The 15,403-nt window shown below is 38.1% G+C and overlaps 1 protein-coding gene across 2 annotated transcripts in view; it reads right to left on the bottom strand.

Moving 5' to 3' along the window:
- The window catches only part of LOC142338419 (uncharacterized), a 138,529-nt gene that overhangs the window by 31,936 nt on the left and 91,190 nt on the right, over positions 1-15,403 (bottom strand). The window lies entirely within an intron of this gene.

Genomic DNA, 15,403 nt, shown 5'->3' with positions numbered 1-15,403 from the left:
AAAAACCGCGGAGCAGTGGCAGGCTTTTGTATTTCCTAGTTGATACTTCGTGACACTCCTGCTCTGATTGTAGATCGCCAGCATCATCGATTTTTATTGCTGTCAGGACAAGCGTTGTTTTTTTGAAGGCGGCTCTTTCTCTGCTTCGAAATTAAAAAAATAGCCATCTTGAGGATGGCTTTTCCTTGGAATCTGCGTCAAAAATCCATTATTTCCCCATCACTGGACTCAATATGATAAGCTTGCCAGAACCCAGGATCAGAAGGAGAATAGCCTCAGAAATTAAAATTTGTCATCGAAAGTGCTCAGAGATTTTTGTTGGCTTCTGTGATGTCTGTCACTTTTGTCTGTAACTTTTATATACTTTCCTCATGTGTTTTGTTGATTCAAGTACTTGTTTGAACTTGCCATGATGAAGTGTCTCTCTGACATACTTGCTCACGCCTTTGGCAATTCGCCTGAATGTTTGCAAAGTTTTACAGAGTCGGTCTTTGGTTTCAAAAAATCTGCTTTTATAACAATGCCAACATTCAGTTCATCCGATAATTTTACAGTCACTTTTTTTCGGTTCCTTATGTAAGTGACGATCTTTGGGGTAATGAGTCAAATCAATTGTATGCGTCAGCTGTTTAAGGTCTTGGTATATGTCATCCGTCTCAATCTTGTAAAATAGAGAATCAGTGTCACGGTACATTACTCAAGCTTTTTTCAATCAAAGACCTTATTTCTTCAGAATGGAACCTGTACAGGTTTAATCTTGACAAATCCAGAATTGCAACACCCAGATAATTTGTTTCAATCCAGCTGATCTTTTTCTGAATAAGAGGGATCCCGGCTAGTTTCTCTCGAAAATTGTTGAGTTTCCCAAAAAAATACTTGTTGCAGAAGAACTTTGCTTTCTCCTTGTTTTCCGCAAATACTATGTTTGATCAACCTATCATGTGTTCGATCTTTTTTCGAAGCCTGAATTGTCAACTCTTTGAAAGATTTTTTCGAAAGTGCTAATACCGGGTTGCTGTCACAACTTTGTACTCTGCTCAAAGTAGCACTTCATGAAGTCACTCTGGTTGAACTTCAAAGACTGTGTCACTTGGAGTCCCTGTTCACAAAAAGATTTTAGAAATGAATATTCATATACATAACTGTGTTTACCTGAAGCGTTTCGAGAGGCTTTGGGATATGACTGGTCTTGTGGTCTTGTTTCCCCAGTCCTAATTGATATTTAGAAAACATCTCAGCATCAGTTTTTAAATCTAAAGCAGCCAGAGGAAAATCTTTGTGGCTGTCGTTTATTCTTTCAGGGTACACCAAATCAACCATCACAAAGTATCAACACAACTTTCCTCAGCTGTCTGCATGATCTCAATCAAACTGACGTCTGATCAACGAAACCCTCCAGTTGGCAGTTTTGCCATCACTTATTCACCGTATAAGATGACCACATCCACAAAAAGTCCATACAAACTAGATTTTTACTCAAAAAAGTCATCAAAGAACTTGTTATTAGCTTTAATTCATCGTTTTTTACCAATGACAATCAGTACTTCACGGATTGATCTCTCACAAAAATGCAGCATATCTATATCAGAGAGCAAGTCCAGATTCACTTGAGTTGTTCAGCAATGCATTCCATGAAAATTTGGTGAACAGTATTAATGACATGGGTTTATTGCAAACACCTGTTCAAACAGTCTCCCGGACTTTTCATGAATGACATCGGTTTTGAGATACAACATGAGATAGTCAGCAAAGTTCTTGCATTCAAGCAAACCCCAGACTCTGTTGGCATGCTCAACCTTCACCTCAGAAACATCAATTTGGCTGGAAAGTGAATAAATCCACTGACCACTATACCGACTATAATGAGGCAACAACTTTTCAGTGAGCTTCAAAAAAATGTCCAGGAATGAGCCGGAAAAACCTCTTTGAGTCTGTTACCAATGCCTCAAGGCTTCCTAATTGGAGGCGAAAGCTGTTCAGCAAGCAAAAATCCTCGTACAGTAGCTTGTCCCTTTTTGTTCAACAGACAGGAACAAGAACCCAAGATGAGATGTATGTCTCACTGTTGGAGTATGTTACTCTCAACCTTTCTTCTGATCAATGAAAATTAATAGATATTGTGCGTCATAATTGCTGAGGTTGTGAAAGAAATGTGTGCGTATGAAGCCTCAGATTGCCGCTGTTATGTGCCAGGCCGTCGATTTCAGCAGTGAAATATTCATGGTTGATAACTTCTTTTTCTTCGTTCACTTTTTTCTAACACATTTCGTACTCTGATCGATTCTTTGCTTCCATTCTTCTCTACAAATTTTAAGTCATCTATACTTTTGCTTTTGCTTGGAAAAGAAATTGCATACCTTTTGAGCCAACGATGAAGCACTTTGATGAAGTTATCAACTTCAAAGTTATAGTTATCACTTCGACCACAATTATCATCAGCACAAAAACATATTGCGCATAGTTTCTGACTTTCTTTGTTCAAAGTGTAACTCGTATCTCGATGCTGACGACAAGTGCCATGCTTTGAGCCGACAGCCCCTGTGTCAGCAAAGACAAGTAAAAGAACTAAAAAAAAGTTTAGTGCCACTTTGTAATTTCATCTTTTGAGTCCTCAACTGGCATACTGATATGAACAGTTTTATGCTCCTCACATTAATTCAAATGTTTTTCCAGCGATATGCCGTCCTGAAGTCTGCGAAGGCAACGTTTCCAAAATTTTTAGCTGTTGTGTTCGTTTACACTGAACTGGCGAGCCATGAAAGCAGTAATGACTTAGTGCTACATCAGTTAACATAAGCAAGAGAAAAAATTTTCTTGTATTTTTTGTGGAGAATTAAAGGCGCAAAAATATTTTCTTCTCAAAAACGAAAATGTTAAGTCCAATATTGTTTTAATTTTCAAACTTTTGGACATCCAATTGAGTTTTTGCTCCATTGTAGTTGCCAGTGAAGATCTCATTTATTTGTCCAAGCTTGAACTCACAGCGTTTCACAAAGTCATCTAATAGCCATAATAACTCTCCTTTTTTTCAGGTTTCGCACATGCTCTTTCGACCATTCGATCTATGGTCCCATTGTGTAAGGTACTCGCGAGTCCATGTTTTCCAAATCATGCCGACCTATGGTTGAGTCGTTGTGAAAAATTTTCTTAGGTCATGGTAGCGTTCATTGGATGGCATGAATGGTGCACTCGCGTTCTCTCGTCCTGGCAGCAAGTGATTTGCTGTGAGTGCTGTCAGGTCTTCAAGGTCGTCACTTACTGCTGTCAGGGGTCTTGCGTTGAGAGTTAGTTCCACAAGACACATCGCAGTGCTGAATACCTCTTTGTTGAGGCTTCGGTTGTCCAAGATTGCAATCATGACCTTCTTGCAAATTCGAAGTATCTTCGCCCAAAACTTTTTCTGAGCTAAGTCAGTCTCATCTTTAGCTTTGTCCCAGTCGTTCATGAAAACCTTTAGCTCATTGGGTGCTCCAACGACATTTGTTCCGTTGTCACTGAGGAAGTTGTTTGAGTAGTCACGTCTTGCACGGAATCATGTCACTGCAGCTGGATATGACACCATGTCTAATGACTGTGCAACTTTGATGTGTACTGCTCTGATTGTTAGGTAACAGAAAAGGCCGAACCATCTCTTCAAGGTACGTCGTGGGAAATTAACTTCAAAGGGTCCGAAGCAATCAATTCCGGTATTGGTAAATGGGAAAACATGTTCATCAAGTTGTTCTCGGTAGAAGTCAGCCGTTGGTGGATGAATTGGATCGGCGTTTCTGTTCCGACATCTGAAACATCTCGACTTGATTTTCCTTAACGCATTTCCTAATCCAATGATCCACTACTGTTGTTGGAGAATACTTTTCTTGTGCTCTTCTCTTTCGTGTAGATTATCACAAAGTGATCTCGCTAACAGAATTTATACTACTAGGTGTTTTGCTGTCAATAATATGGGCTGTTTTTCGTTGTAATCAAAATTTGAATGTTTCAGTCGACTTTTCACTTGAAATTTTCCACCTGCTTCTATGAAGGGTGACAATTTGACAATGTTCATGGTGTTTGAGTTTTCATTGCTATTTGCTATCGATCTCGGAAGTTTGGGGAAGCTTTCGTTTTGAACAATTTGAAAGAAAATTTGTTCCGCTTGGTGGATCTCGTCTGTTTTGAGGGGTCGCTTCTACTTTGTTTTGATTCTCATGCAGTAGGCAATGAAGCTTCCAATTTGGTTGAAGCTACTGTATTGACTTCAGTCCAGTATCTGGTCTAGTTTTTTTTCTGTGGCTACAGGACTGGTAGCTTGCTCAGCTTCAACTTCGTTTACTTGGCACTACGGCTTTGGCTATTTTTTTCGTCTGTCTAGAGCCATGCAGGCTACTTTAGCCATCCGGACTCCTTCAGGTTTTTTGATGAAAATCCCTCTCATGCCAATATCTGCAGCCCTTTCAATGCAGTTGATATGTCTCCATTGATCTATGGAAGAATTTTCCAGTATTTCTGCTGCCGTTGCCAAAAACTACTTGATGTTTCTTGCGAATTATCTGCAATTACTGTAACACCGTAAATGAATATGTCCAAAGATAGATTTTAACATTTTTCACATCATGTTCTTTCATTATCGGCCTCGTGAGACGAACGCCGTAGACAGTGGCTTGAAGTTCTAACTTCAGAGTCGTCATGTGTCTGATAGATGCTACACGCCATTTTGCTATCACATAAGTTTGTTTTAATGTCGGTTCGTTTTGCAGTTATGCCACGATGTACATTGCGTCTTCTGACGCGTCTCCGAATATTTGGAGCCTCAAGTTTGTGCATCCATTTTCAAAATCAAGTCGATTTATTGGCAACGTTCTCTCAATTCAGAGGCGGAATCACTGAACAGTTTTGAGTTGTCTGCTGACAACTCTTTGTCCCTTGCTTGTCCTAGCGCTGCCCAAATGCTTTTGAGTAGAAACCGCCTCTATATCGTGAAGGGTGAACATATTCCAAGTGCATCCAACACTGCTGAGGCAAAGGATAGGACACTTCTCTGAGATATTTTTGCTGGAATTTTCTGCTCAGTTCCAAGACACATTATGAGAATGTCCGCATCTACCTTCCAGTTTAGTCCAAGTAATGAGGATGATTGTGGTTGGCCTCAAAACTTTTCAACACAATTGTTGATCTGTCTGCTTATGGGATTTGTGACTTGACCTCTTTGTCACTCGTTATTCATTTCGTCAAGTTGAAGGGGTTCAAATTTTTCAGAAGGGGTTTCAAATTTTTGGTAGAATTTGATTGCTTCTTCAGGTGTTCTGACTGACTTGAGGAATTCGTCCGTGGAAAAGTTTCGCTAGACAGCGTTTACAAGTTTTTCGTGCGCTTTCGCTTTATCTTTCGTCAGTTGATGCAAAGCGTAATTTGCACGAGTTGGCGAGCTCTTCACCTCAAGAAAAGTGTCTTGTATACCCGTAGACTTCTATCTTTTGCTCTGAATCTTCTCGTCAGAGAAATTTAAAGCATCGGCTGTCATTGCTTCGGACAGCAACTTGATGAAACATCAATTCTATGTCGCTCTCGGAGGTGAAAAAAACTCCGATCGGACTCCGCAATAGTCCTGGTGCAGATAAGAGTTTGTCATTTAGGGCCACACGTTGATACTTCACTGCTGCGTTGCATACTTTTCTGACCTTCTCAGGTTTATGAGGTTTAATCACAAGATGAGGTGGCAAATACGATTGAAGCTTTTCTCTTGCTTCATTCAGTTCATCTTGTTCAACTTTGCGGACATAACAAGCTTTGACGTCAGTGCCGAAAGTTTGCTGAAAACGCTTTTTTAACCTATGTTCTTTCTGTAGGCGTCGTTTTAGGGACTTCAGTTGTCCCATAGCCGACTAGAAATTATTTGGTAATTTCACTTCATCTTGCCACAGAAATCCACATTCATCTATTTCACCGGTGAATCAAGTAGTTTGCTACATTATTTTAACTGCCCTCTGTTCAACTTTCCAATGACCAGTGACACCGCAATTTGAAGCAAAGTATTTGATGTATCACCACTTACTCAACTGGCTTCCTAACTTGTCTTCGGATACTGAGGTTGCTGTTCTAGCAAGAGTTGCTGCTTGCTTTGCTGGTACGAGACCACTTAAGGCCCATCTTCTTGTGTTCTAACGGGTGATTGATGTCATAACAGTCTTGGCCAAGGATAACTTGAACTTCGTTTAGATTGTAGCTCTGATTTAGCAATTTCCTCAAAGTTGGGTAGCGATCTATCAAACGTTGCAGATCTACAACCAGGTCACCAACTTCAGTTTCTCATGTACATCAAATTGAACTGTTGTCATTGTTTGAGACTTCTCGTGTGCTGAAGCAACTATGGTCACTATTTCCGTTTCGACATTTTTTGATCCGTGGATTCTTGCTACTGACAAAGACACTTTTCGGTCTTGCAAGTGCCGTGTAGATACGATTGATGTACCCACGAAAGAAACTGAAAATCCCGTATGAAACTTTCCCAGCACGCCTAGCCTGTGGTTTCCATTACCTTATTCGAAGCGCGCCACAGGGAGTCCTCTTGTGTGATGATTGCTGCTACTGCTGTCGTAGCATCGGAGGAACCAGCTATAGCCTCCTTCTTTGAGAAGTCACCGGCACAGTTTGTTGTGTCGTCGTCCACAATTGTGGACACTGCAAGTTCTACTTTTGCAATCCTTTGACCAATGGCAAGGTCTCAGGCAATTGGAACGCAATCTAAAGTTTTGCACGTGCTCTCGTTGTTCATTCAGTTTCATTGACTTAAATTTATCGCAACTCCAAATCACGTTCTGTCCATCTTTGAATGGACATTCTGTATTCTTTGGTATTGTAGAATCATCACTGTTGGATGCAAAAATACTTGTTTCTGGTTTTTCGAGGCTTTAAAACTGGGAATTTGTCTGTGCTAGGAAGTCTTCATGTATGAAAGCGGTTCATTCTAACCAAACTTTGAATACAATCAAGTTTGCTGCCAGTGGTCATTGATCCTGTAGGTGTCGTTGCCACAGCTCCTTAAGCTAAGGGGAAAATTTTCTGGTTGCTGAACTCAGAACTCCTTCCGATTCTAGGTCATGCTGAAATCCAACTCGAGTTAAAACGTTCACTGTGATTGTGACTACGTTTGCAAAACTACCTGTGTCACTGGAATCGTCTTGTCTAACTGGAGGCTGACTGTATATCCTCTTAAGTTGAGATTCGAATATGACTCTCGTTCTAACAAATTTTTGGCTGAGAATGTCCAAGGCTTCATAGTATGCCTGTGAGCTAAAACCCAGTCTAGGAATTGCCGCTTTGGCCTGAGTCGTAAGGTTAACCTTCAGGTATTGCATCTTTTCAGTATCGCTTAGCCGCTTTTGAGGCACAAGAACATTAAAAATTTCTGCCCAATCCGGCCATTCCAAAAAAACCTATTGAAAACTACGTTAGCTTGAGTTTTGGTAATCCTCTCGGATCACCATTTGGTTGGTAATTTACTTGTGTGGTAGTTTGGTTTTGGTTTTCAATCAATATGTTACAAACATTGTGCTTGAGACTTTGGCTTCGCTGACCGTTTTGGAATGCTGAAAATCCTTGCTGTTGATACGCATTTTTGGCAAAAACGTCTGTTGTGTTGTCACCCGAATTGATTTAGGGATTTCTGATTTTTCTAGGATGCTCGAGTTGTGCAGTTGAGAAAAGTTCTACATCGGATTGGAAAAGCGGGGTGGTTTTCGTGTAGGCACTGAACTGTTTGTCACCTCTTTCCTGTGTAACACTCTTAGGAGGATCAATCGCAACCTTTAGAGATAGTGGCCTGTTGGGGCCAGACGTTTGGGCCACTGAATTTGCCCAACCTGCAGATCTTTCCAGTTTTGCCTCGATCCAACACATTCTAAGTCTGCCTGCGATCCAGATGCTTTTGAATTTCCTTTTGTTAGTTCAATTTCTGGGAGCTTTTGCTCTTCGTTGGCTTCAGCTGTTTTTCTTCAATTTCAAGGGCTCGTTCATGCTGCCGCAGACGTAGTTCGTCTTCTCGTTGTTTTTAACGTAATTCTTGATCTCATTGCTGCTGCTGTAAACGTAATTCTCATTGCCGACGACGAAGTTCTATTTCCTCACGCTCCTGCTCTGATTTCCACTGCCGCTTTTGCAGTTGTTTAGTTATTCTCCCTTTTTCTTAGCTTTTAGGTCAAGCTCTATTTCGTCAATCTGTCACCTTCTCAATGATCGCGAGTTGACGATACTATGCTCTTTTCTGCTTCCTTGCGTAGCAAAAGGCTTGAAAGAGACCTCGACGTTCTCTTCGACGTTTGCCATCGCTCCAATTCCTGTATCAATTGCATTCTCGCTTGACACCTTATTACCAGCTGATGTGGATTACAATAGCAATCTTTCTTTTCCACAATCCTTGTTGTGTCTTACAGCTTGATTAAGTCCCGATAGTAACTCATAATATTATTGAAGTGGTCAATCCCGTCAATGCAATCTTCTGGTTTTATCAATCGAAGACCTTCTGAGGAAATTTTATCAAACTTTACGAATAACTCCTCCAGTTGACTACCCAATGTCTGTTTTCCGGAGTCACCTAATTTTCCTGCTTTCAACTTCTTTTCCAAAATTGACATTTTTTTGATAATTGAAACACCAACTGTCTAGTTTGTATGCTCGCAATAAGTCCTTGCGGTAGTTGAAAACTTCTAAGCAGAACCTTTCAATGTCTCGGAGGAGTGGTACTTTGTTAACTTCCCATCCCAACTACTTACTCTTTTCTTCTAATTTAGGCCTGGTATCATTGGCGATTTCTTCAAAATATTTTGGTTTTAAAAGTGACCTCTGCTGCTTTCTGTTGTCTTCTAAAATGCCGTGCGTTTCGACAAAGCATCGATGGGCAGATTTGGCTGTCATTTTTTTGTTTTGTGTCAGGTGCCCTTCTAGCTCTGTAAGGTTTCTGGAAAAAAACTTGAGTAGATCAACCTGCTGTTTCTCTTACGTCTTGAGTTGACCAATCTGTTTTCCATTACATGTTGGGACTTTTGCTGGCTATTGTAGGGATTTCGTTTTGGTCCACCAAACTGAATTGAGGATTTGTTGTTGTTCGTGTTGTTGTCCAATTCGGTGGACAAAACATTGCGGCTGCTCAAGAATCTCGAGCGGAAACCAAGTATCACTGCCTGGTTCTCGAGCTTTACAACAGCCTGGTTATTCACAGGATTCGATTGAATTAAAATCTTGTCGAAACAATTAGTCGCTCGGACCTGTTAAAGGACTGTAACTTCAATTTTGATTGAAGCTAGGAAAACCCTTAGTAAAATATATGTTCAATCTCGTGGTGAAGTTTGCAAGGCTTCATGCAGTAGCTAGTATTGTTGCTAACTTCTTGTCAAGATAGCTCAACTGACTTAAACTCTAAAGATCTTAGCTAAAGTCATAAGATCTAGCAAAACTTGGAATAAAAGACTGAAGTTGATGAAGAGTTAACATTTAGTCTATTCTGAGAGCCAACTGCTCTTGATAAGTTTCTAATAATTCTAAAAAGATTATGGTTGCACTAATGGAAAATTTGGGTTAAAGTAAAAATTCAGATATATATCATTTATGGCATCATTTCTGGTCATTTCTGATTGGTTAATCAAATAAAGTTTTTTGGGTCATTGCTTAGACAAAAATGTCAAATTACTGCAATTTTTACCTTTGTTGACGTAAGCACGGATGGTCATTGCGTAATTCCAAATTCCTCAAGTGTACGTTATTCGACCTCTGATGGTCGTCTAAAGAAATCATAGAATAAACAAAACAAGAACTTTAACAAAAAAGGACAAAACATCAAAAAATGATAGTTTTGCACCATATAAGTGTTAATAGCCACACCTGTGGGTTTGATGCCAAAACGTTCGTTGGGTCCACGAAGAGCTTAGAAGTCACCCTAGTCATGTGCTATCACCTCGGATTCCTCATTTTTTCCTTCCCAAAATTCAAAGTGGTACAAAGTTCTGGTTCCAACTCGTAAAAATCTTCAGTTTCCACCATTTTTTGAGTTTTGATTAATTCCAGTTTTTCAGGTTACAAAACCTAAATCTTGCTGTCTGTAGCGTATGTGATGGTTTTCGGAGCTGATTTGAAGTGGCGTCATTAATTACAGTATGCGTTATCAGTAAGGATTTTAGGACTTTGCGAACAATTTGAAAACTATTGACCTTCATTGACTTTTCTCAAATGCCAAGCAACGCTTCTGCTCTCAGTGAAAATACTTCCACATTTTACTACATCACAGCAGGCTGTTTTTCGTCTGTTGTGGTATGCTTCTTCCCAGTAATCTTCGAGCGCTCCTCGCTATTGAAAGCCCTCATCTAAATCAGAAATTTTGTGAATAAATTTATTGTAATTGACGAAATCTTTGAAACATTTTCTGAAATTACCCACAAACGGATCAAACGCAAGTTACTTTTATTATACAAGCAAATTTGTTTCGCGCGCAAATTATTAATTGTATGAGTTTTTTTTCTTGACTGTAATTAGTAAATTTTTTAAAAAATTTAATTGCGTAACGTTTTCAAGTAAAACTCCTAGAAAATAACACCTATAAAATAAGAGGAGTCCTTTTTAACAGTGTTTTTTTTTGGTTTTGGTAATTTTGCCAAATGAAAATGAGTGACCTAACTGGAGAGAATGCATTAATTGGGGAAGAGAATGTTAACTGGATGACGATAATATCTAACCCACAAATGTTCCAATACAAAAAGCATTAATGTAAAACCCATGAAAAACTGAAAAAGATATAGCAAAATTTTCTCTGAAACAAAAATTTGCAGACATTCTTGGCAACAGTTCCGAACTGATGTCTCGGAGGATTGGAACTTTGTTAACTACCCATCGAAAATATTTACTCTTTTCTTCTATTACAGGCCTGGTATCATTGGCGATTTTTTCAAAATATTTTGGTTTTAAAACTGACCTCTGCTGCTTTCTGTTGTCTTCTAAAATGCCGTGCGTTTCGACAAAGCATCGCTAGGCACTTTTGGCTGTCATTGTTTTGTTTTGTGTCAAGTGGCCTTCTAGCTCTGTAAGGTTTCTGGAAAACAATTTGAGTAGATCAACCTGCTGTTTTTCTTACGTCTTGAGTTGACCAATCAACTGTTTTCCATTACCTCTTGGGACTTTGTTGGCTATTAAAGGGATTTCGTTCTGGTTCACCAAACTGAATTGAGGATTTGTTGCTGTTCGTGTTGTTGTCCAAGTCGGTGGGTAAAACATTTCGGCTGCTCAAGAATCTCGAGCTCAAAAGTATCGCAGCCTGGTTCTCGAGAATTACAACAGCCTGACTCTTCACAGGGTTCGATTGAATAATAATCTTGTGGAAACAATTAGTCGCTCGGACCTGTTACAGGACTGTAACTTCAATTTGGATTGAAGTTAAGAAAATCCTTAGTAAAATTTATGTTCAATCTCGTGCTGAAGTTTGCAAGGCTTCATGCAGTAGCTAGTATTGTTGCTAACTTCTTGTCAAGATAGCTCAACTAACAAGATTATGGTTGCACTATTCGAACAATTGTGTTTAAGTAAAAATTCAGACAAATATCTTTTATAGCATCATCACTAGTTATTTCTGATTGGTTAATCAAATAAAGTTATTTGGGTCATTGTTTAGAAAATAAATGTCAAATTACTGCAATTTTTACCTTTGTTGACGTGAGCTCGGATGGTCGTTCCGTAATTCTAAGTTCCTCAAATGTAAGTTATTCGACCTTTGATGGTCGTCTAAAAAAATCAAAGAATAAACAAAATAGGAACTTTAACAATAAAAGACAAAATATCAAAAAATGCTAAATTTGCACCATATAAGTGTTAAAAGCCACACCTGTGGGTTTGATGCCATAACGTTCGTTGGGTCCACGAAGAGCTTAGAAGTCACCCTAGTTATTTGCTATCACCTCGGGTTCCTCATTTTTTTACTTCCCAAAATTGGAAGGGGTACAAAGTTTTGGTCTCAACTTGTAAAAATCTTCAATTTCGACCATTTTTGAGTTTTGATAAATTCCAGTTTTTCCAGTTACAAAACCTAAATTCTGCTGTCTGTAGCGTATGCGATGGTTTTTGGAGCTGATTTGAAGTGGCGTCAATAATTACAGTATGCTCTATCAGTAAGGATTTTAGGACATTGCAAACATTTTTAAAACTTTTGACCTTCATTGACTTTTCCCAAATGCCAAGCAACGCTTCTTCTGCTATCAGTGAAAATACTTCCACATTTTACTAATTCACAGCACGCTGCGTTTCGTATGTTGTGTTATGCTTCTTCTAAGTATTCTTCGAGCACTCCTTGCAATTGAAAACCCTCATCTAAATCAGAAATTTTGTGAATAAATTTATTGTAAATGACGAAATCTTTGAATTATTTTCTGAAATTACCCACACACGGATCAAACGCAAGTTACTTTAATTATACAAGAAATTTGTTTCGCGCGCAAATTATTAATTGTATGAGTTTTTTTTCTTGAGTGTAATTAGTAAATTTTTTTAAAAATTTAATTGCGTAACGTTTTCAAGTAAACCTCCTAGAAAATAACACCTATAAAATAAGAGGAGTCCTTTTTTAACAGTGTATTTTTTTGGTTTTGGTAATTTTGCCAAATGAAAATGAGTGACTTAACTGGAGAGAATGCATTAATTGGTGAAGAGAATGCTAACTGGGTGACGATAATATGTAACCCACAAATGTTCCAATACAAAAAGAATTAATGTAAAACCCATGACAAACTGAAAAAATATAGAAACATTTTCTGTAAAACAAAAATTCGCAGATATTCCTAGCAACAGTTCCGAACTGATCAGTTTTAACAGCGGACACTCTTTCTCCTAAAGCATTTAAATCTGTCACGTTTTTTTGCGATCGGTCGGAAAAAATTTCTAATCGGATACTTTCAACAACGAGTACAGGATAATGAACGTTTTTTCCAGCATTTTGAAAGGAAGTGAGATCAAATAGAAGTACGTAATGATTATGAAAAAGATTTTTCGGTAACGCAGGAATCTCTGCGCTAAATTTCTTGCTTTCGTTGTTTTTATATACGCCATACAGTCATTGGTTGTATCAAGTGATACTGTAGGCCTACCTCCTCGAACAATTCTAACTTCTCGTAAACCAAATTGCTGGTAATGATTTTCTTGAATATGCCCTGTGAATGCTGAATTTGTGTACCTTGCAAGAGCGATTCTTCTGACTGGAGAACTGTTAAAAAACATTTTCCTGAATGAAATGGTTCTGTCCTGAAGAAATAATAAATTTACGTGAAATTAATTCATAAAGTTGTAACAAGAACGTTGAAGAGGTAATTAATATTTGATAGTCTGGTGATAGACTTCGTTAACAACAACACGTCTTGTAAATAGGAACAGTCAAGTACCTTAACGGAGACGTGAGGCTTGTAGTAGATCATGTAAAAAATAGGTCTTGCATGAATCAATTTCAGTCTAACGTTTGTATTTGGAAGTATTAACTTTTCACATGGGAATAAATCAATAGTTAATTTACCTTAATTAGTGGTTCCATTTTTCAGAAAATGTTCTTCCTGTCGATCTATAAAAGGGTTTTTCTCAAAATCGCTAGACTCATTTTCAAATTCGTATTAATGGCCAGCGAAAACACTTTCATTTTTTTTTGTTGAAGCGTTAAATTCATTGGAAACTAAAGCCTTGTATCCTTAGAGTCCATTTGAGTTGTAGGCCTGTTGATGGTTCAGCTACACTTCACTGTTGGAGAGGAGTGAATGTAATAAATTGTTGAAGTGAGTTAGATAAAGCAGATATCTGTGAAAGACGTTCTCATAACTACTTTTCCATGCGAGACCTCTTTGAGAGATCAGCTTAAAAAAATTTCCTTTTTTATCTGTGAAAGACGTTCTCATATCTACTTTTCCATGCGAGACCTCTTTGAGAGATCAGTTAAAAAGTTTTACCCGTTTTAAGGCACATTTCGTTGAAAGGTGGATATCTCTCATATCAAGATATAGGTTTCTGTCTGTTTCAAACACAAATTCAATGCTGCTTTCATCCAATGGAGTGCTGGGATAAGCATGAGAAGATTCAATTGGTTCCAAATCAGGAACTTCAGCAAAAAATCTCCAAGCCAGTGTTTGTAACGTGACCAAAACGGAAAATGCTATCGTTTGTAAATCTTGTTTTGATTTTAAATTAGAAAAAAGTATGTTTTTTAGTTCAACTCGTCGTCTGGTTTTTGGGGAATTTTTGATAATGCTACGTTTCCTAATTTTTCCAACACCTAGCTGTTAACGTAATTTTTTCTTCCAACATCTTCAGCCACGGATTTCTTTTTTTCTCTCCAGTTAGGATATTCCCAGTTTCTGATGCAGCTATATCAAACAAATCCACATCATCTCTTTTTGCTGCTGGGACAACATATCTCTTCTCAAGAATGGAATAGCTGTCCTCCCAATTGTTCGTCTAACGCTCTGAATCTTCTTCCCCACTGTCTTGAAAAACCACAAAAATACGGTAAATCACTATCAGCAACCATTTTTACAATTTTGAATCTAAATATGATTGTCAGAATTGTTTTCTAAACATTGGTACAACTCTTGTTACAACCAAAAAGTTGAAAGGAACCGGAGCTCAAAAATTTTATGCATTAGAATGAGTTTTTTAAAAAATTTTTTCAAACTACAAGTTCGGAAAACTTTGATAAATCATGTATTGTCCCTTTGAGATGATGTCTCCGTTATTAGCCTTTGATTTAAAGGGAATGCACCGTGAAAGAGCAGCTTTTGTATCAACCACAATATTGTATTCAACAATATCACTAAATGAATTGAAAGTATGCATTCGTACAAAGTCATAAGGGAACTTGGGAAAAAGTGGACAAAGATCCGCACTGAATATGACAAGTAAAAGAGTTCTCAATGGGAAATTTCAATGAAATTCGCTGTGTAATTTTGTTAACGTGTAACCTCATTGGCATTTTTTCAAATTCGTGAATGAACTTATTGTATTGTTTGGGTAACAATCAAACGACGCGTTGGAAACACACTCAACAGTGAAAGAACTCATCTTTTTTATCCTTAAATGATAAACTTTGAAGGCTCTTTTTCACAAAATTTACCTAGAGTTTCATTACCTTTTTCTCCGCAAAGTTATAGGTTGGTGGTTCATATGTAGCAATTTTAACCATTTTGAAGATTTCACTTGTAAACTGTGATTTCTAACCTTTTCTGAACGGAATATCGTTGTTGATATACGTACATTTTCAACCACTCTAAAACGTGGACGCTTATACTGAGAAATTGGATATTTGTAAAACATTGACATATAGTCCTTGTTTATTACATTTTTGGAGCTTTGCCTGTTGAGCGATTTATTCTTGTGTTCATAGTTTTGAGCGAGGAAACCATTTTTCTCATGTAATTGT

Source organism: Convolutriloba macropyga, chromosome 4 (assembly GCF_964194025.1).
Source record: "Convolutriloba macropyga chromosome 4, txConMacr16.3, whole genome shotgun sequence".
In the NCBI taxonomy this organism is placed as follows: domain Eukaryota; kingdom Metazoa; phylum Xenacoelomorpha; order Acoela; family Convolutidae; genus Convolutriloba; species Convolutriloba macropyga.
Note: the sequence above shows the minus strand (reverse complement) of the source record. Positions and strands in the feature narration are given on the sequence as shown.